Genomic DNA, 22,198 nt, shown 5'->3' with positions numbered 1-22,198 from the left:
ACTCTGTCAGAAAATCTCCTGTCTTTCATGGTTTGGTATTTCTCTTTTCACACAACGGTCATGTTACCCTCCTGGTCAGATATGGTTTATGGAAATAGGGGGAGCCTCAATCTCATACCTCTGCCCATTCTTTTACTTAATACCGCGTTTGATTACAGCTACTTTGGAGTGACTTCTGTTAGAACAGGAGGAGGCATTTGGTTTGTGCCCGTAAGTGACACCTGTCTAATTTGTTCCTGTCAGTGTCCCTTGCTATCACAGCTCTCAGTATTTCTCAGTTTTATCTGTCAAACAGTGTCTTATCATGGATTCTCTGTCCACAAAGAATGACACATATTTGGTATTAGCGTAAATTGTTGGGGGGAAGACTAACTTGAAACACATATTGCCAAAAATTTTGAAATAGAAAAGTTATTCAATTGACCTTTGAGAGTTCACAATGGGCATAAGAGGCTATGATATCCTAAAAAAGAACACAATAAGATCTGAGAAAAAAATACCTGAATTGTGGCATCATCGATCTTTCCTGATGGTTCTAATGTATAAATTTGTCAAAAGTTTCAGACTACATCAAATACACTATATTTGCTCATGAGGACAGGAGGTAAATAAAATGAGGAGGTTGGAAAATGCATAATATCTATACATTTACAGACAAGATAATTAATCAAAGAGCTCAGTCCATTAATTTAAAAAAAAAACCTAGATTATAAAATTTAAAGAACCATATCAGAGAAGATAAATTACCAGGAAACAGTGAGTTTAGGTAATTCCTTTTCCACTTTTGATTTTTAAGCCTAATTAAGAATGGTATGGGCTTCCCAGGCGGCACAGTGGTAAAGAATCTGCCTGCTGATGCAGGAGATGCAAGATATGCAGGCTTGTCCCTGGGTTGGGAAGAACTACTGGAGTAGGAAGTGGCAACCCACTCCAGTATTCTTGCCAGGAAAATTCCATGGATGGGGTCACAAAGAGTTGGACATGACTGAGCATGCACACAGAAAAATGGTATAATTGCACATGTTTCTGAGGAGGAGTGTTTATCATATAAACACATAGTACATGTAGTATATTCTAATAATATACTTCTATGTTGAAGCATTAAATATAGGAATGTGTTCTTGCAGGGTAGAAAGTAGGAAGTGGAGAAGAGAAGTTCATGTGGAAAATATATCTCAACAATTCTTTTATGTGCATATGAAACACTTTGTTTAGGTTCTGGGATACATTGCTGTTGTTGTTAAGTTGCTAACTCATGTCCGACTCTTTGCAAGTCCATGAACTGTGGCCCAACAGGCTCCTCTGTCCATGGGATTTCCCAGGCAAGAATACTGGAGTGGGTTGCATTTTCTTCTCCAGGGTGTCTTCCTGACCCAGGGATTGAGCCTACATCTGCTGCACTGGTAGGCAAATTTTTACCGTTAAGTCACCAGGTTCTTATTATTTGTCAAGTCAATGGGTAAAATTCTGAAATCTTATTTTCTATTATGTCCCCTAGGGGTAATTGAATGAAAGCTGTAGTCAGACAATATAAAATATTGTAGGATTGGGCTTCCCAGGTGGCATTAGAGGTAAAGAACAGATGTGGGCTCATTCCCTGGGTTGGGAAGATCCCCTGGAGGAGGGCCTGGGAATCTCAAGGGCAGGGGTGCCTGGTGGGCTATGGTCCATACGGTTGCAAAGTGTCAGATACAACTGGAGCGACTCAGCGCACACAGTACACACACACGGCAATTTCATAATTCTTTCAGAACTTAGCCTGGCTCATTGCTCACCTGGGCCATTTTCTTAATGGTTATTTCAGCTTGAGCTTTACAATGCCCTTTATAGCCCATATTAATAGCAACATTTCCCCTTTTATATTTATCATCTATTAACTTCCTATCTGTAACTCTTATTATATTCATTCAGTGTATGATTCTTCTTTAAATAAGTGGTGTTTCCATATATCACGTGTTAGATAATTCAGTCAATATTATATTAACAATGTAATATACATTAATAAAATGTATAGCATTGATAGTTTTCTGCAGAACTGATGGGCTAATTATTCAGATAAATATTACAACAACTTAACCTTGGTTGTCCATGGGAATGGGTTATTTTCCAGGAATATTTGCTAAAAATGATTTCCATTCATCATAATCTTTTAATACACAGTAGAAATTTCATTGATGAGGGGTAGATTATGCACATTCAAGCCTATGTCATCCATGTATAGGCATTAAGTTTTATTTTTTAAATTTGATGCCAGAGATTACTCATTATTATCTCAAATGCTTTTTTCTTTGTCACAGGAATCCCATTCACCAGTGTTATACTTTATAAACATCACAATTTTTAAAACACACAGAATATACATGTGTATATATATGATTGTTTAATACATTTGTGAAGCTTTGTAGCAGATGAATAATTACTTACATAAACTGACCTTAGTGGCTACCATAAAACAGTCTAATTATTGCATTCTTAAAGTGACTGTAATTAATGTAATCTACAAAGCAGTAAAATATTAATATTTCAGGTTGCAGATTATCTGCAACATTTGTTGCACAAGATGGTAGTTTAATGTGCAGTCAGTGCTATAATTCACTGTTAATCTCTTAATACTGAACCTTTAAAGTGCCAGTTCTTAATAAATTGCTACTATAGTATCACAGAGTTGAACTGAACTTCAAGTGAATATGAGCAATTAAATGTGTAACAAAACTGAAACATTAGGGAAAATGCTAGCCTTGAAAATGAATATCTGTAATATTTTATCAGCAAGAAACTCAAATACTGGATAACTATTCAGAGAATTTGATAGCTTGGACTTACTGCTTATTGGAAATGTTTCATCAGTCTATGAAATTAACAAAAAACTGAATAAGATTTGGAACAAAATAGTTGAAGAAAACATGATCTATGAAATACATTAGACAATTTTTTATTTTGAAAATATCCCTGTTCAGTAGGTATAAAAATTATTCATTTAAATTGTATATATTGAATAGTTTTTGCTTTTAGCCTTGTGGCAGCAAAAAAAAAAGTGCAGGTGTGGAGTGGGTCAATAACTAAATAAAAGATCTATACAGTGTTATTTTTGTACCAAAAGTTGTCTTAGCCACAGTGCACCTTGTTCTTGAGACACTGTGAAGTATGCTTAAAGGATTTGAAACTCTAAAAACTTTTATTAAACTGTACACTACAGTAAATATGTTATTAAAAAGTAAAGAACAGGCTTCTTTCAATAAAACTCCCCTTGGCATTGAAAGACCCTTTAGAAACAAACTATAGTTGATCCTCTGAGAGTATTTTCTTTTTATTACTTACTGATGCTTTTTGCTTTGTTTCTTATACTTTTTTAACAGTGTCCTCTTAAACTTGCTTAATTATGGCGTAAAAACCTTGATCAAATAAGCACAAAGATCATTCTATTCTTAAGGATTGTTACTATTAAAATGTATAAACAAATTTGAGTATTTATCTATAAAATGTTTTAATACAATTTTATATATAAAACATATGTTTGTTTATAATATATATAAGTTCCACTGACGTATATAAGTAAAAACAGTTCTTGTAAAGGAAAATAAATGAATGAAATAGAAATACTAGTGTGTGGGCCTCTTCTCAACCCCTCCCTACCCTTCCAAATTCTCTGTATCCATAAATCAGGGATATTGACACCTGATGGAAGTGAGAAAGTGTTACATTGTACTCAGAAGGTAGGCTAGAGATAGCAGTGAAATGATTTCTAGATTGAAAATGGAACTGCAGTTTATATCCAGAGAAATACTCATTTTTCCAATTACCAGTTTTGTCAGATTTTTATAATAGTTGTAGAGACAATAAAAGTTAAAATTTGGAAAGTTGTTGGTATAATTAAGACATTTGGAAGAAGAAAGAGGAAGACAAGATGAGGAAGATATTGTCTTGACATAAACTTACTGTGAATATAGTCTGACCACATTAATCAAAGTATGAGTCAATGATATTTAACTCATTTAGATAATGGTGTAATGCTGTAAAGCTTTCTAAATAAATACAACACACATTTCTCTCTGAATAATATGTTACACGCTTAATCAGACACTGTAAACTATTCCTGAGCAATAACTTTATGAATTACAAATTATTTTCAGAGATAGTCTGGGAATTGATAAAAAAAAAAGGCCTGAATTCTATTCTTTGTCTCACACACACATACACATACATACACACTATATTTCTTTATATACTACTGAATTTATATAATATAAATGTCAGTAATTGCATTTACTGTAGATACATATGCCTTTATGTCTTATGTATGTGTGCATGGATTATTTCATATCCAATTTGCATATTCTCCTTCCAGAGTTTCTTGTTTGTTAAGGGACACTTCATACTGAAAGGTTTGTATGAAGATTCCTTTTATGTTTATTAGATTCTTATAGATTTCAATAAAAAGATGTCTATTATGACAATCTTGGATAATAACACTGATAAACCATGAACTATGAATGTATAAAAGGTGCATTTAATCTCACATATTAAAATGAGTTTTCTTGAAAAATTTTTGTGAAGTCATATAGGATTAAGTATAAACTATAAAAACCTTCAGAAGATAAGCTTGATGCTCTTTATTTTCACAAGTATATGTCATTTTTTATGAATTTTTTAACCCGATTCTTTCATTTACATAATTCTTTACCTCTGAAAGGTTTTAAAATATTCTATTCAGTTTTATCAGATCTCTAGATACATGTAAATCAATTGAAGAAAACATGTTTAATAGCTAAATAAAAACTTTGTCACTTTATTTCAAAATGAAATTCTTACGTATTTCCAGGTGCCATCAAAGGCGTTGCTCGGGAATTCTAATAAAGAGGCATTTGTTGGGGGGTCGGGATGAAAGCATTCCATTGAGTCCATTTAATTAAGTGTTGCTTTTCTTGGTATCCTACTGCTTATACCAATATTACTTCAGATTTTCTTCCTATTGTGAGCACATTACCAAACATGAGCTAAAACAAAGAACAGAGGATGTCTTAAATGCTAGTCTTGCTCTGCCCCTGTTGCTGTGAGGTCTTCTGTGTATCAGTAAGCGCTCTTGAGTGCACTTTCCCCATCGTTAAATGAAAGCGTCAGACCAGTTGAACACTGTAATTTAGACCTGTCAGTTGTTAGGGATGAATAAAACTTGAAAACTTCAAAAGCCCAGTGTGTTTTTCCACATAAAATACTATTACATTTTTACATTCTAAATAATCATCAAGTGTCTAAGGGTGGCACTCACCAATATTAATTTTCAACATTATTACTTAATGCTTTTCTACTTCACATATGACATTAATGAGTCAGGCTTTGTATTATGTAAAAGTATCAAGATAATAATAACATTACTTATTCAGATATTATTTCTGCTATGTATATAAGCTATATAAATATAATATTTATAGAAGTATAAATACTTCTGCTATATAGAGATAATACTTTATAGTAGTATAAATATAAAATTAGAAAGGGATACATTTAGATTAACCCCTTTATCCTTAATTAGGTGAATATTTGTGGTAAAGAATACTTTTCAGGAGCTACAACTTGGGCAAATTCCGTAAAAGTAAAGATTGTGATTTCATTGCATTATTTAAAATATCTGTGTGGAATATTTCTACACTAAATTTTAAAAACATACGCATTTAAAAAACATTATCAGTGCACATAAACAGTTAATCCCATTATCATATTAGTGCATTTTACTCATTCATGTGACTGATTTAAAACAATAGAACTTACAGGGAAGCATATAGAAATCACAGAAAAAGAAATACAAATAAGCAGTAAACATGTAGAAATGCATTTTCTTTAAAATCAAAAAGCTTAAAGTTTGGGATATATTTTTGTCTTTCAAGTTTATAAACATTAAAAAAATGGTGATGTCCACTGTTAGTATGTATGTGAGGAAATAAGACACTTGAGGGAGATTTGTCAATAACTGTCAAAAAATCTGTAAAACATCTATCTGGTGATAGCAACTTCACTTTTAGATCTAAAAGTGAAGTTGCTATCACCAGATAGATGTTTTACAGATTTTTTGACAGTTATTGACAAATCTCCCTCAAGTGTCTTATTTGATTGGGAGAAAATAATAGCAAATGAGGAAACAGACAAAGGATTAATCTCAAAAATATACAAGCAACTCCTGAAGCTCAATTCCAGAAAAATAAATGACCCAATCAAAAAATGGGCCAAAGAACTAAACAGACATTTCTCCAAAGAAGACATACAGATGGCTAACAAACACATGAAAAGATGCTCAACATCACTCATCATCAGAGAAATGCAAATCAAAACCACAATGAGGTACCATTACACGCCAGTCAGGATGGCTGCTATCCAAAAGTCTACAAGCAATAAATGCTGGAGAGGGTGTGGAGAAAAGGGAACCCTCTTACACTGTTGGTGGGAATGCAAACTAGTACAGCCACTATGGAAAACAGTGTGGAGATTTCTTAAAAAACTGGAAATAGAACTGCCATATGACCCAGCAATACCACTTCTGGGCATACACACTGAGGAATCCAAATCTGAAAGAGACACATGCACCCCAATGTTCATTGCAGCACTGTTTATAATAGCCAGGACATGGAAGCAACCCAGATGCCCATCAGCAGATGAATGGATAAGGAAGCTGTGGTACATATACACAATGGAATATTACTCAGCCATTAAAAAGAATTCATTTGAATCATTTCTAATGAGATGGATGAAACTGGAGCCCATTATACAGAGTGAAGTAAGCCAGAAAGATAAAGAACATTGCAGTATACTAACACATATATACGGAATTTAGATAGATGGTGGCGATAACCCTATATGCAAAACAGAAAAAGAGACACAGAAGTACAGAACAGACTTTTGAACTCTGTGGGAGAAGGGGAGGGTGGCATGTTTTGAAAGAACAGCATGTATATTATCTATGGTGAAACGGACCACCAGCCCAGGTGGGATACATGAGTCAGGTGCTCGGGCCTGGTGCAGTGGGAGGACCCTGAGGAGTCGGGTGGGGAGGGAGGTGGGAGGGGGGATCGGGATGGGGAATACGTGTAACTATATGGCTGATTCATGTCAATGTATGTCAAAACCCACTGAAATGTTGTAAAGTGATTGGCCTCCAACTAATAAAATAATTTAAAAAAAAAAATAAAATAAAAATAAAAACAGAAAAAAAAAAAAAAGTAAAAAAAAAAAAAAAAAAAAAAAAAAGCTATGCATATAAACAATGATGAATCAGAAAAATTTTGTTACATCAGTGTGGTTTTTTCTCTCTTTCTTGAGTTGTTACAGCATCTTGACCACACCACTGGCATTTTTCACCTTGTCCCACCTGCTCACCACTGTGGTTCCTAACATAGTGTGACTGAAGCCTAGATATATCTCAGTAGATCTTAAAGTCGTAATCAAATCAAAAGTTAATCTACATTTAATGGCATGCATGGCTATTATGATGCAGTATAAGTAAAAATGGCCAAGTAATAATTTAAATCATTGCAACTAGTATTATGCTTAGAAAATAAATCAAATCTCAGCTCAATTCAAAAGATATTGAGCTTATGCTGTATGTAAACAACTATTCTTTATTATTATTTCATGGGAAATGACTTTCATCTACTCTGTGGGATTTGTTCTATCCTTTACTACACATATTTTTATGTTTATCTTAGTCATTCCAGGAAAACTGCGATTTACTGCTGTCTAAGATTGTGTATGCATGCCAAAATATAAATTCTGGTGATGTATTTAAAATATATAACTATGAATATGAATATTGCTGCTGCTGCTAAGTCACTTCAGTCGTGTCCAACTCTGTGTGACCCCATAGACGGCAGCCCACCAGGACCCCCGTCCCTGGGATTCTCCAGGCAAGAGAATATGAATATTACATTATTTTATTTTGACATGTTTTCCCTCCCCACTCTCTCTTCCTCAATCAAATTGCTTCCAATTTATTAAGAAATACTATGCTTCTTCACTGAATTAGTATTAAAAATCTATGATACTCATAATGCTTTTCCAGAAATTTCTGCCATACTCCTTCAAAATAATAAACATTATAGAAATTACGTTGCATGTATATTTCCAGAATATGACACTTGAAAAAATTTTTATTTTATTGAAGTGTTGTTGATGGATCAGATGGTAAAGAATCTGCCTGAAATACGGGAGACCTGGGCTCCATCCCCGAATTGGGAAGATGCCCTGGAGGAGCGTGTGGCAACCCACTCCAGCATCCTTGCCTGGAGAACCCCATGGACCGAGGAGTCTGAAGGGGTCCATGTGGTCATAAACTGTCGGACACAGCTGAGTGGCTAAGCGCACACAGCACTTCTTTGATTTACAATGTTTTGTTAATTTCTCGTGTACAGCAAAGTGATTCAGTTATATACATGCACTCTTTTTCTCATTCTTTTCCATAATGGTTTTTCCCAGGGTATTGAATGTAGTTCCCTGTGCTATATGTAGGACCTTGTTATTTATCCATCTGCAATATACATAATTGTTTATACCTGCTAATCCCAAACTCCCAATCCATTCCCCCTCTCCACCCCAGGCAACCACAAGTTTGATCTGTCTGTGAGTCTTTTTCTGTTTCATAGATAAGCTCATTTGTATCATGCAGAATATGACACTTTTTTGACATTTAATACTTTTGTTTCAAAAAGTAAAGCCAACTAAATAAATGTAATAAATATTTAAATACCCTATAACAAAATGAATTATTATAGAGATTGTCTTTCACTATATATCAGTGAGCTCAACCAAAGGATTATGAATTTTACCAACATTCTTGTTATACATATTTGAACACTATCAGATAAATATTGCTTTCTCAAACAAAATATGTTTTATATTTACTGTGACTGTCATTTCAAAAGTAAGCATTTTGAAGCTTACTTTATTTATTTATAGCAGTATAGAAACATGTATACTTAATTCATTATTTGAATTCTATTCTAATAACTTTATTAATTTTCAAACTTCTTAATTTTAGGACTTTAGACTTTATTTTATTGTGGCTTGATTTCATTTCCTGATGCTTGGGAGAATCTTTTTGTGTACTTGTATGTCATCTATAGAAATATCTGATTGGTCCTTTGCCTGATACTTAATTGGATTGTATCTTTTTGTTGAGCTATATGGATTTTTTTTTCTTTTTTGTGTGTGTTTAAACCTTATCAGACTTATTATTTTAGTTTCCTTTTCAGATTGTTCATTGCTAAATATATGTAAACACAACATGTTTTGATTTCACAATGTTGAATTTTTCAACATTGCTGAATTTATTATCTTTAGTATTTTTTTCTTCTGAATTCTCCAGATTTTTTAAATGCAGAATCATGCCATCTAGGAATGTAGATATTTTTACTTCATTTCCAGTGAAAATGGCTTTCTCTTTTTTCCTTGATAAAGAAAAATTCTGTATAGAACTTCTGATACAATTATAAATGGAAGTGGTGAAAGCAGGAAAAAAAAATTGAAAGTGTATTTTTCTTACAGAACATTTGCCAAATAGTACACAGAATTTTAATATGCTGTACCAGTTTCCATTGTTATGAAAAACTTGTACTTGTTTGGTATATTTGTTACTATTAAGGAATAAATATTCATAAATTATTAACTAAAGTACATACTTTATTCAAGTTTTCCTGCCTTTTGCATAAGGTCATTTCTCTATTCCATTATCCCAAGAGGATACAGTGTTAAATCTTGTAGACAAGTCTCTTTTGGCGCTTGTTAGCTATGATTGATTTCTCAGACTTTTGTTTTTATTGGCCCTCAAGGTTTTAAGCCGTACAGGTCAAGTATTGCATGGACTACCCCTCAGTTGGGATTCATCTGATGTTCACCTTATAACTGAACACAGGTTATGCTGAGTCTTTTGAAGGAAGACCTGACAAGCGTCATATCAAGGGTAGCGTCTTGGCTTGTCGAGGTTGATGCAACCCCTGTATTACTAGTGCAGGGGCCCCAAGTTACTCTTTTTGCTGTCCTTTAATACTGTACTCCTCAGATGCACCCACACTTAAAAGCGACGAGCTGTACTCCACCTGCTGAAGGAAAGAAGAGCCACATCAATTATTTGGAACTTTTCTTCCTGACCCTCTTGTACATGTTCTCCTTTACTCAGGCGTTGATAAATACTGGCATAGACTCATGCTTATTATGTATGCACATATGCTCACGCATACATGTATATATGTGCATGTCACTCCACATGTCATAATGCAGCCGCATTTTATATGTTTTCCTCGAATTATTCTAGTTTTGGCCATATTGATTTCAATTGGCTCCTGTGTTACTTTGCACACCCCTATTATTGAGCGTGCTTTTTGTGAGAGACACAAGCAGCCCTTCCCTTCTGGCCTATAAGATTCTCAAGTTCATCTTGTGTATCATTTTCCCTGGTGCTAGAATCAGCTGTTTATTCAAGAAGCCCCATTTTCTCTCATTAGAAAATGGTATTAGAACTAAGATCAAGGTAACGAGTGTGTTTATAGCTGCTGACATGTTGTTGCTTCTAGGCCCTCTCAGCTGACACGGCATAGAGTTGTATGTATGTATGTGTACTAATCCATAATATACATGCATACTATACACACTCACACACATATATGTGTGTAATATATATGCATATGTATACATACTCTTGTTTATCTGTAACTTCCCGCTCCAACATTGAGAAACCTGGCTACCACCTTTAACTGTTCATTCATTTAATTGCATGATTCTAGTATACATATCTTAACAAAATCAGAATTATTAACTAGTACCAGCATGAAGAAACCTACAATTAATGTGTACTGTGTAACTGATCTGTACAGTTGACCCTTGAACAACTTGGGATTAGGGATGCCAATCCCACACATGGGACAATGTGTCTATAATATATGGTCAGCCCTCCATATGCGCAATTCTGTATCTACAGATCATGTAGTACTGGGACACGTATGTACTGAAAAAAAATCCCCACATATGTGGACTTTCACAGTCCAAACCCATGTTGCTCAAGGCCACCTATAGTTTCTTTTGCCTTTAGTCTTACATGCTCCACTTACTGATAAGCTTTCTCAGATCAGCACAATTTTTCATACTTCCCTCATTGAGGTTGTAGACAAGTCTCTTTTGGCACTTGTTGGCTCTGATTGATTTCTCAGACTTTGTTTTTATTGGCCCTCACAGTTTTAAGCAGTAAAGTTCAAGTATTTTGTAGACTATCCCTCAATTAGGATTCATCTGATGTTTCAGTTCAGTTCAGTTCAGTTCAGTCGCTCAGTCATGTCCGACTCTTTGCGACCCCATGAATCGCAGCACACCAGACCTCCCTGTCCATCATCAACTCCCAGAGTTTACTCAAACTCATGTTCATTAAGTCAGATGTTTTTCCAAAATGTAATATAATTGGAATCACATAGTATAGAAACTTTGAATATATGTTCTTTTCACTTCTTAATATGCATTTATAATCTACCTATGTCTTTTCATGGCTTTGATAGAACATTTTTGGTCATTAAATATTGTTCCATGATATGTATCCACTGCAATTTATCCTTTCACCTGTTACTTATCTCTTCACCGACTGCAATTTATCACCTTCACCTAAAAGAACATTTTAATTGGTTCCAATTTTGTAAAATAAAACTGGTATAAGCATTTGTTGCATTTTTCAAATCAGTTGTGTAAAATCAGGAATGTGATTGCTTAAATGTAGGTTAGAAAGTGCTTGTGATATTTTGCATTTCCAGCAACAATGAATGGGGATTCATGTTGCTTCACATCTTTGCCAGCAATTGGTATTATCAATGTTTTTTTAATTAAAACGTCCTACTAGGTATGAAGTAATATCTCTGTAGTTTAATTTGCAATTATCTCTTGGCAAACAACTCTGAGCATCTTTTCCTTTTTTTTTTCATTTATTTTTATTAGTTGGAGGTTAATTACTTTACAATATTATAGTGCTTTTTGTCATACATTGACAAGAATCAGCCATGGATTTACATGTGTTCCCCATCCCGATCCCCACTCCCACCTCCCTCCCCACCTGATTCCTCTGGGTCTTCCCAGTGCACCAGACCCGAGCACTTGTCTCATGCATCCAGCCTGGGCTGGAGATCTGTTTCACCCTAGATAATATGCATGTTTCGATGCTGTTCTCTTGAAACATCCCACTCTCCCCTTCTCCCACAGAGTCCAAAATTCTGTTCTGTACATCTGTGCCTCTTTTTCTGTTTTGCATATAGGGTTATCGTTACCATCTTTCTAAATTCCATATACATGCATTAGTATACTGTATTGGTCTTTATCTTTCTGGCTTACTTCACTCTGTATAATGTGCTCCAGCTTCATCCATCTCATTAGAACTGATTCAAATGAATTCTTTTTAACGGCTGAGTAATATTCCATGGTGTATATGTACCACAGCCTCCTTATCCATTCGTCTGATGGGCATCTAGGTTGCTTCCATGTCCTGGCTATTATAAACAGTGCTGCGATGAACACTGGGGTGCACGTGTCTCTTTCAGATCTGGATTCCTCAGTGTGTATGCCCAGAAGTGGGATTGCTGGGTCATATGTCAGTTCTATTTCCAGGTTTTTAAGGAATCTCCGCACTGTTCTCCATAGTGGCTATACTAGTTTGCATTCCCACCAACAGTGTAAGAGGGTTCCCTTTTCTCCACACCCTCTCCAGCATTTATTGCTTGTAGACTTTTGGATGGCAGCCATCCTGACTGGCCTGTAATGGTACCTCATTGTGGTTTTGATTTGCAGTTCTCTGATAATGAGTGATGTTGAGCATCTTTTCATGTGTTTGTTAGCCATCTGTATGTCTTCTTTGGAGAAATGTCTGTTTAGTTCTTTGGCCCGTTTTTTTATTGAGTCATTTATTTTTCTGGAATTGAGCTGTAGGAGTTGCTTTTCATACGCTTGTTTTCTATCCTTATGTCTTCTTTGGCCAAATAACTTAAATATCAGCTTCTATATTTTGCCCATTTTTAATTGAGCTGCTGTCTTCTTTACAGAGTATCTGTAAATACTGGATAAAATTCCTTTATCACATCTGTATTTTACAGATACTTTATCTCAATCTTGGCTTGTCTTTCCACTTTCTGCTAACTTCTGCAAAACAAACCTTTTTATTGCAATGAATCCAGTATATCATTCTTTTCTTTCATGGACCATATTTTATTTTCTATCTAAACTCATCAAACCTCAGGACATATAGATTTTCACCTGTGTTTTCTTCTAGAAACTTTTACAATATTTTATTCAAATTTAAATATATGATCTGATTTCAATTCATTTTTATGAAAAGTACAAAATTTGTATCTAAATTCCTGGGCATCAGTTTTGAAATTTCCAAAAGAATTCTTTGCATTTGACTTTGAATTGTTCCAGTAAAATCTGTTGAATGTTCAGTTGGCCTTACATACCTGAAATAAATCTTATTTGTCAAGGTGTATTATTTTTTATTATACATTGCTGGATTTATTAACTATAGCTAGTAGGGAATTTTTTGTCTGAGAGAGATTGTGTAGTTTTTTTTTTTTTTTTCTATTTTGTAGTCTTTTTGTCTTATTTTGGTATTAGAATTTTAACCTCACAACATGTTTCCATGTGTTTAAATTTTTGAGAAAAGATTGTAGATAATTATTAATATTTTTTATTTAAAAATTTGTTAGAACTCACCATTAAACTTCTGGGACTAAAGCTTTCTGTTTTGGAAGGTAATTGATTATTGACTCTATTGGTTCAAGTTAAACAAAAATAGGCCCATTTAGCTTATCCACTGTTGTGTGATTTGTTTTTTTTCATCTTTATGAGATCAGTCCATTTTTTCTAAGTTGTCAAACTTTGGACCATGGGATCTTTGCTAAGTTTTCTCTAGTATTCTTCTAATGTCTGTAGGGTCAACGGTGACAGCTTCATTTCTAATATTGCTAATTTGTGTCATCTCTCATTGTTCTTAACATGGTTAGAAAGTTTTAACTTTGTTGTTCTTTTCAGACAATATTTTTATTTTTGGTTTTGTTGATTTTCTGTCATTTTTCTGTTTCATTTTCACTAACTTCTGATCTAATTTTTAATTTGTCTTCTTCCATTTACTCTAGATTTATATTGCTCTTCTTTTTCTGCTTTCCTAAAATAGAGGTTTAATTTTGTGATTAAAATATTTGTGTACATATATATATATATATATATATATATATATATTTTTTTTTTTTTTTTCAGTGGTTTTTGTCATACATTGATATGAATCAGCCATAGAGTTACACGAATTCCCCATCTCGGTCTCCCATCCCACCTCCCTCTCCACCCGATTCCTCTGGGTCTTCCCAGCCCAACAGGCCCGAGCACTTGACTCATGCATCCCACCTGGGCTGGTGATCTGTTTCACCACAGATAATATACATGCTGTTCTTTCGAAACATCCCACCCTCCCCTTCTCCCACAGAGTTCAAAAGTCTGTTCTGTACTTCTGTGTCTCTTCTTCTGCCCGGGCATATACACCATGGAATATTACTCAGCTGTTAAAAAGAATTCATTTGAATCAGTTCTAATGAGATGGACGAAACTGGAGCCCATTATACAGAGTGAGGTGGGCCAGAAAGATAAAGAACATTACAGTATACTAACACATATATACGGAATTTAGAAAGATATATATATTTTTTTAATGTTGTAAATTTTATTGAGCTCCATACAAATGTTGATTTTATAGTCTCAATTTCATTTAGTTTAAAATAATTTTGCTTTCTCTTTGAGATTTCATCTTTAACCTACTGTTATTTAGGAGTATATCGTTTAATATTCAGATTTGGAAACTTTGAAATTTAGGAAATATTTAGAAATTTTCCTGATATATTTACGTTATTGATTTCTAGTTGCCTTAATCCTTTTGGGCTGGTATAACAAAGTACCTGAGTAAGGGTAGTTTATAAACAACAGAAATTTTGTTGTTGTTCAGTTGTGTCTGACTCTTTGTGACCCCATGGACTACAGCACGCCAGGTTTCCCTGTCCATCACCATCTCCTGGAGCTTCCTCAAACTCATGTCCATTGAGTCCCTGATGCCATCCAACCATCTCATCCTCTGTCATTCAGCTCTCCTCTTGCCTTCAATCTTTCCCAAAATCAGGAACTTTTCAGTGAGTCTGCTCTTTGCATCAGATGGCCAAAGTATTGGAGCTTCAGTTTCAGCATCAGTCCTTCCAGGGAATATTCAGGACTGGTTTCCTTTAGGATGGACTGGTTGGATCTCCTTGCAGTCCAAGGGACTCTCAAGAGTCTTCTCCAACACCACAGTTCAAAGGCATCAATTCTTCTGTGCTCAGCTTTCTTTATTGTCCAACTCTCACATCCACACACGACCCCTGGAAAACCAGTATTTTGGTGAGAGTAGACTTTGACTCAATGGATCTTACTCAGCTAAGTGATGTCTCTGCTTTTTAATGTGCTCTGTAGATTGGTCATAGCTTTTCATCCAAGGAGCAAAGAACTTTTAATTTCATGGCTGCAGTCACCAACTGCAGTGATTCTGGAGCTCCAAAAAATAAAGTCTGTCACTGTTTCCATTGTTTCTCTGCCTATTTTCCATGAAGTAATGGGAACAGATGCCATGATCTTAGTTTTTGAATGTTGAGTTTTAAGCCAGCTTTTTCACTCTCCTCTTTTACCTTTATCAAGAGGCTCTTTAATTCCTCTTCACTTTCTGCCATAAGTGTGGTGTCATATGTATATCTGAGTTTATTGATATTTCTCCCAGAAATATATATTCCAGCTTGTGCTTCATCTAGCCTGGCATTTCTCATGATGTACTTGACATAGAAGTTAAATAACCAGGGTGACAATATATACCCTTGATGTGCTCTTTTCCCAATTTGGAACCAGTTCTTCTTTTCATGTTCAGTATTAACTGTTGCTTCTTGACCTACCTACATGTTTTGCAGGAGGTAGGTAAGGTGGTCTGCTATTCCCATCTCTTTAAGAATTTTCCACAGTTGATTGTGAACCACATACTCAAAGGCTTTAGCAAAGCCAATGAATCAGATTTTTTTTTTTTCTGGAATTCTCTTGTTGTTTCTATGATCCAATGGATGTTGGCAATTTGGTCTCTGGTTCCTCTGCCTTTTCTAAATCCAGCTTGAGCATCTGGAAGTTCTCGGTTCATGTTCTCCAAAAGCCTAGCTTGAGAATTTTCAGCATCACTTTGCTAGTGTGTGAGATGAGTGCATTTGTGCAGCAGTTTAAACTTTCTCTGGCATTGCCTTTCTTTGAGACTGGAATGAAAACTGACCTTTTCCAGAAATTTACTTCTCACAAATCTGGAGGATGGTAAGTCTGAGATCATGATGCCAGAAGTGTTGGTGACTGGGGACGTCTCACTTCTCAGTTCATAGACTGTGCCTGCAAATTCTGTCCTTACACGGTAGAAGTGGCTAGACATTGCTGTGGGATCTCTTCTATAAGACCATTAATCCCCTTCATGAAGGTTCCACCCTTAATGACCTAGTTCAGTTCCATCAGGTCAGTCACTCAGTCATGTCCAACTCTTTGCAACCCCATGAATTGCAGCATGCCAGGCCTCCCTGTCCATCACCAACTTCTGGAGTTTACCCAAACTCATCTGATGCTGAAGCTGAAACTCCAATACTTTGGCCACCTGATGTGAAGAGGTGACTCACTGGAAAAGACCCTGATGCTGGGAGGGATTGGGGGCAGGAGGAGAAGGGGATGACAGAGAACGACATGGCTGGATGGCATCACCACCTCGATGGACATGAGTTTGAGTAAACTCCGGGAGTTGGTGATGGACAGGGAGGCCCAGCATGCTGCAATTCATGGGGTCGCAAAGAATCAGACACGACTGAGCGACTGAACTGAACTGAACTGATGTCCATCAAGTCGGTGATGCCATCCAGCCATCTCATCCTCTGTTGTCCCCTTCTCCTCCTGCCCCCAATCCCTCCCAGCATCAGGGTTTTTTCCAATGAGTCAACTCTTTGCATGAGGTGGCCAAAGTATTGGAGTTTCAGCTTCAGCATCAGTCCTTCCAATGAACACCCAGGACTGATCTCCTTTAGGATGGACTGGTTGGATCTCCTTGCAGTCCAAGGGACTCTCAAGAGTCTCCTCCAACACCACAGTTCAAAAGCATCAATTCTTCAGTGCTCAGCTTTCTTCACAGTCCAACTCTCACAACCATACATGACCACTGGAAAAACCATAGTCTTGACTAGACGGACCTTTGTTGGCAAAGTAATGTCTCTGCTTTTTAATATGTTATCCAGGTTGGTCATAACTTTCCTCCCAAGGAGTAAGCGTCTTTTAATTTCATGACCACAATCACCATCTGCAGTGATTTTGGAGCCCAGAAAAATAAAGCCTGACCTAAGGTCCTCCCCAAACCCCTGCCTCCTAAGGTCATCACTTTGAAAGGTTTTAGACCATTGCACTAGTTTAATTCTCGTATCTGAGAACAGTTTTTAAAAATTGTTTATGTTCTTTTAAGTCTCTGAAAATATTATTTTGTTGCCCACAGTGTGTTCCACGCTGGTGAGTATTCCTTGAGGGCTTGGGAAAAATGTCTATTCACTGGGTGTGGAGTATTATATGAATATCACTTACATTAAGTTGATCAATAATGCTATTTGGGTTAACATTATCTGTTCATATCTTCCTCCCTTTTTATCTAAATAATGAAGAGATAATGACGTCTCTGACAATGATAGTTGATCTCTCTTTCTCCTTTCAGTTCTATCAGTTTTTGACTCTTATTATTTAATGCTACCCTTTATTCCAGACAATTTTCCTTGTTTTGAGGTCTTTGTGTAAAACTCAAATATAGCTACTCCAGCTTACTTTTGGTTAGTGTTAGCATAATGTATATTTTATGGCTTCCCCAGTGGGTCAGAGGTAAAGAATCCACCTGCAAAAGATGTGGCAGGAGCCCCAGTTTCAATCCCTGGGTTGGGAAGATCCCTTGGAGAAAGAAATGACAACCCATTCCATGGGAAACCCCATAGATGAAAGAGCCCAGCAGGTTACAGTCCCTGGGGTCCAAAAGAGTTGGACATGATTTTGCAGCTGAACAACAAATGTATATTTTACTTTCCCTTTAGCTTATCTGATTTTTTGTATTTAAAAAGGGTTTCTTGTTTACAGCATATAGTTGAGTCTACTTTGCAATAATTCGACAAAAAGGTTTCAGAACAAGGAAAATTGCCAGAAATAAAAATTGCATAGTAAGAAATGGATAGGCTTCACTGGTGACTCAGATGGTGAAGAATCTGCCTGCAATGTGGAAGACCTGGGTTCAATCCCTGGGTTGAGAAGATCCCTTGGAAAAGGGAATGACTACACTCTCTGGTATTCTTGCCAGGAGAATTCCAAAGACAAAAGAGCCTTGACTTGTATACAGGTCAAGAAGCAACAATTGCTACTGGACATGTAAAAACAGACTGGCTTCAATTCAAGAAAGGAGTACATCAAGGCTGTATACTGTCACCCTGCTTATTTAACTTATATGAAGAGTACATCATGTGAAATCCCAGGCTAGATGAAGCAAAATTTCGAATCAAGATTTTAGGGAGAAATATCAATAACCTCAAATATACAGCTGACAACACCCTAATGCCAGAAAACAAAGAGGAACTAAAGAGCCTCTTAATGAAAGTGAAAAAGGAGAGTGAAAAAGTTGGCTTAAAACTCAACATTCAGAAAACTAAGATCATGGCATCCGGTCACATCACGTCATGACAAATAGATGGGGAAACAATGAAAACAGTGGCTGACTTTATTTTGGGGGGCTCCAAAATCACTGCAGATGGTGACTGCAGTCATGAAATTAAAAGACACTTGCTCTTTGGAAGAAAAATTATGACCAACCTAGACAGCATATTCAAAAGCAGAGACATTGCTTTGCCAACAAAGGTCTGTCCAGTCAACGTTATGGTTTTTCCAGTGGTCATGTATGGATGTGAGAGTTGAACTATAAAGAAAGCTGAGCACCGAAGAATTGATGCTTTTGAAGTGTGGTGTTGGTGAAGACTCTTGAGAGTCCCTTGGACTGCAAGGAGATCCAACCAGTCCATCCTAAAGGAGATTAGTCCTGGTGTTCATTGGAAGAACTGATGCTGAAGCTGAAACTCCAATACTTTGGCTACCTTATGTGGAGAACTGGCTCATTTGAACTTACCCTGATGCTGGGAAAGATTGAAGGTGGGAGGAGAAGGGGATGACAGAGGATGAGATGGTTGGGTGGCATCACCGACTCGATGGCCATGAGTTTGAGTAAGGTCCTGGAGTTGGCGATGGACAGGGAGGCCTGGCGTGCTGCAGTCCATGGGGTCACAGAGTCAGACACGACTGAGTGACTGAACTGAACTGAAAAAATGGACAGAACTGAAAGGAGAAATAGAGAAATCTGTTATCCTTATTGGAGCCATTTAACCCCTCTTTTTTGGAGAAGGAAATGGCAACCCATTCTAGTACTCTTGCCTGGAAATCCCATGGACAGAGGAGCCTGACAGGCTACAGTCCATGGGGTCGCAAAGAGTCGGACACGACTGAGCGACTAAAGCAAACAGACCACCCCTCTTTTAGGCTTCCTTGCGTCTGCTTTTGACATGTCTTCCTTCCTAAAAGAGAGTCAGTATCTGACTGTTTATTCAGCTGTAATCTACTGCTATCCTGAAAGTCATTTCGTTGGCATTTTAGTCATTAGGTAAGGGAAGCATTTTGTAATCTGATATTTAAGCCTCAAGCAATTAGTGTCTGGGTATTGTCCACCACCAGTGCTATTTCACTGCCAGAACTTCTGTTTTTCCCTGTTAGAAAATGTAGGGAGTTGCTGGTGTGAAAAGTATGCCCTCCTACAGCTGGATTGAGTTTCTAGTAAAATCTTTTAATATATTAATTTTTTTAACTTGGATACTTACTTACAATTTTGTGATGGTTTTTGCCATACATCAACCTGAGTCAGTCGCAGGGAAAATATTTTAGCTTGGAGAGCAGGACTTTGGAATGGAGAACATTCTAGGTATATTTCACAATGGTTATTCTTCCCTTCCCTCTGCCAGAGTCGAGAGATCTTTCTTGGAACTGCACCATGGAACCTACTAGGTTTCCTAGAGTTTAATCTGTTTCACAAATGGGGCCTCTCCCCCCAGACTTGAGCACCCACAATTTATCACTCTCCACTTCATCCTCCACACTCAGCATCCAGCAGTTCATAAAAGTTACCATCAAGGGCTACCACCAGTTCATGGCTCCTGCGCCTCCTTGCCCTGGAAGCTGATCTCAGCTGTGACTCTCTATTAAGCTGTCTCTCTGGATTTAGGAGTGAGTGTTTGTCTTGAAATCTCAGTTCCCTTACAAATCCAAGAAAAATAATTTATTTTCAGTCCGTTCAGCTTTTTCTCCATGAAAGATTGAGAATGACAGCCTCTAAGCTCTCTATATTTGTGCCAAAACTGGAAATTAGCATTACTTTGTTGATAAATTGTTCTAATTTTGGACACTGAGAAATATTTCAGAAGGACCTCAGTTTCCTTCAAGTGTTGTTGTTGCTATTGTTATTATTATTTAGCTTTTACTTACTTTCTGCTCCTACATAGAAACAGTCATTTCTCCAAGGATTACTGGTTCTTTTCATTGGAAAATGCCATGTACAAACTAACAATGGTCACTGGGTTTACTTGTTTCTATTGTAGTTCTAGAAATTCTCTACTATGCCTCCTTGCAATTTTCACTACCCCAGATTTATTTTTCCTGCAAACATTATCTGCTTTTTGAGTATAGGAAAAGTACACAAAACAAGAATATACTACTTAAATTATTATATTCTCTTACTGCCCGTGAAAGGCTAAATCAGAGTATCTAGGCATAGGAAAGAAATATCTGTTGTTCACATACTCTATAAGATATTTCTATGGCCTCAAAAGTTAAATTTAAAAAAAAAAAGTCCTAGAAAAAATCAATCTCCACACTAATTTATAGAAGGAGAATACTATGTTTTGATTTTTATTACAGGGATGGTATGTGTGAAGTAGGAACATGACCTTGTGAAATGTTAGGAAATCTAAGACCATAATCACCATTTTTAGCATAGGTGAACATGGTTTTTAGGAGAACATGAGCTTTAGGAGAACAATAAGCTTAACGAGCTTGAACACATGTAGGAGATTCTGTGCCGCCCTTCTCTATGTCATCCCAATCACCCTTTCAAGATGGAAGCATTTTTTTCCCTAACTGCTAAGATGTTGGTAGCTGAGTCTGTGTACTCTCTGGTAAATGCCCTTGTTGAAAAGAGCTACCTAGACCAAGGTTGCTGCTGCTAAGCCGCTTCAGTCGTGTCCGACTCCGTGCGACCCCATAGACGGCAGCCCACCAGGCTGCCCCGTCCCTGGGATTCTCCAGGCAAGGACACTGGAGTGGGCTGCCATTGCCTTCTCCAATGCATGAAAGTGAAAAGTGAGAGTGAAGTCGCCCAGTCGTGTCCGACTCTTCGTGACCCCATGGACTGCAGCCCACCAGGCTCCTCCGTCCATGGGATTCTCCAGGCAGGAGTGCTGGAGGGGGTTGTCAGTTCCTTCTCCAGGAGGTCTTCCCCACCCGGGGACTGAACCCGGGTCTCCTGCATTGGAGGCAGACGCTGTACCGTCTGAGCCACCGGGGAATCCATTTTCAGGGGTAATCCGTAAATGAGAGTTGGTGGTTACGGAAATCCACTGTCCTTGCCCCAACTGGGACAGCTTGGAGGGGCTATGTCAGTTCTAGAGCCACTCTTAGGATAACCTTATCTGCTGTTGCAAATATTCTGTAGTTCAAAGTCTTCCCCTGCCCAGCCCCACTTGTTTCACACCTGACTGGTGGCATTTTTTAGAGTACATCCCTATAAATCTCCTGCACGCAAATCTCAGAACCTGAGTCTTTGTTCACAGAACCCACCTCTGACAATATCATGTTCTCATAATACACTATGTAATGAAATAATGGAAGAATAACAGAATGTCTTAAAAGTTTTGTTGTGCGTTTAATTTTGTCTGGCATATGTACTTACATTTTGCTATTAATACTCCCAGTAACATCTTAAAGTTATCTTTTTAAATTGATATCCATCCTAATTATGCCATCATTCAAATTGTATCTGTTATGAACTTTGATTCTA

At 36.8% G+C, this 22,198-nt stretch overlaps 1 non-coding gene across 1 annotated transcript; it reads right to left on the bottom strand.

Annotated features, from left to right (window-relative positions):
* Positions 1-21,634: 21,634 nt before the first annotated feature.
* TRNAW-CCA (transfer RNA tryptophan (anticodon CCA)) lies at positions 21,635-21,706 on the bottom strand. Its single transcript has one exon. It is a non-coding gene; the product is annotated as a tRNA-Trp (tRNA).
* Between the last annotated feature and the right edge of the window lie 492 nt (positions 21,707-22,198).

The sequence above is a fragment of the Muntiacus reevesi genome, chromosome 1 (assembly GCF_963930625.1).
Source record: "Muntiacus reevesi chromosome 1, mMunRee1.1, whole genome shotgun sequence".
Taxonomy (NCBI): Eukaryota; Metazoa; Chordata; class Mammalia; order Artiodactyla; family Cervidae; genus Muntiacus; species Muntiacus reevesi.
This window is presented reverse-complemented; position numbering and strand designations above follow the sequence as displayed.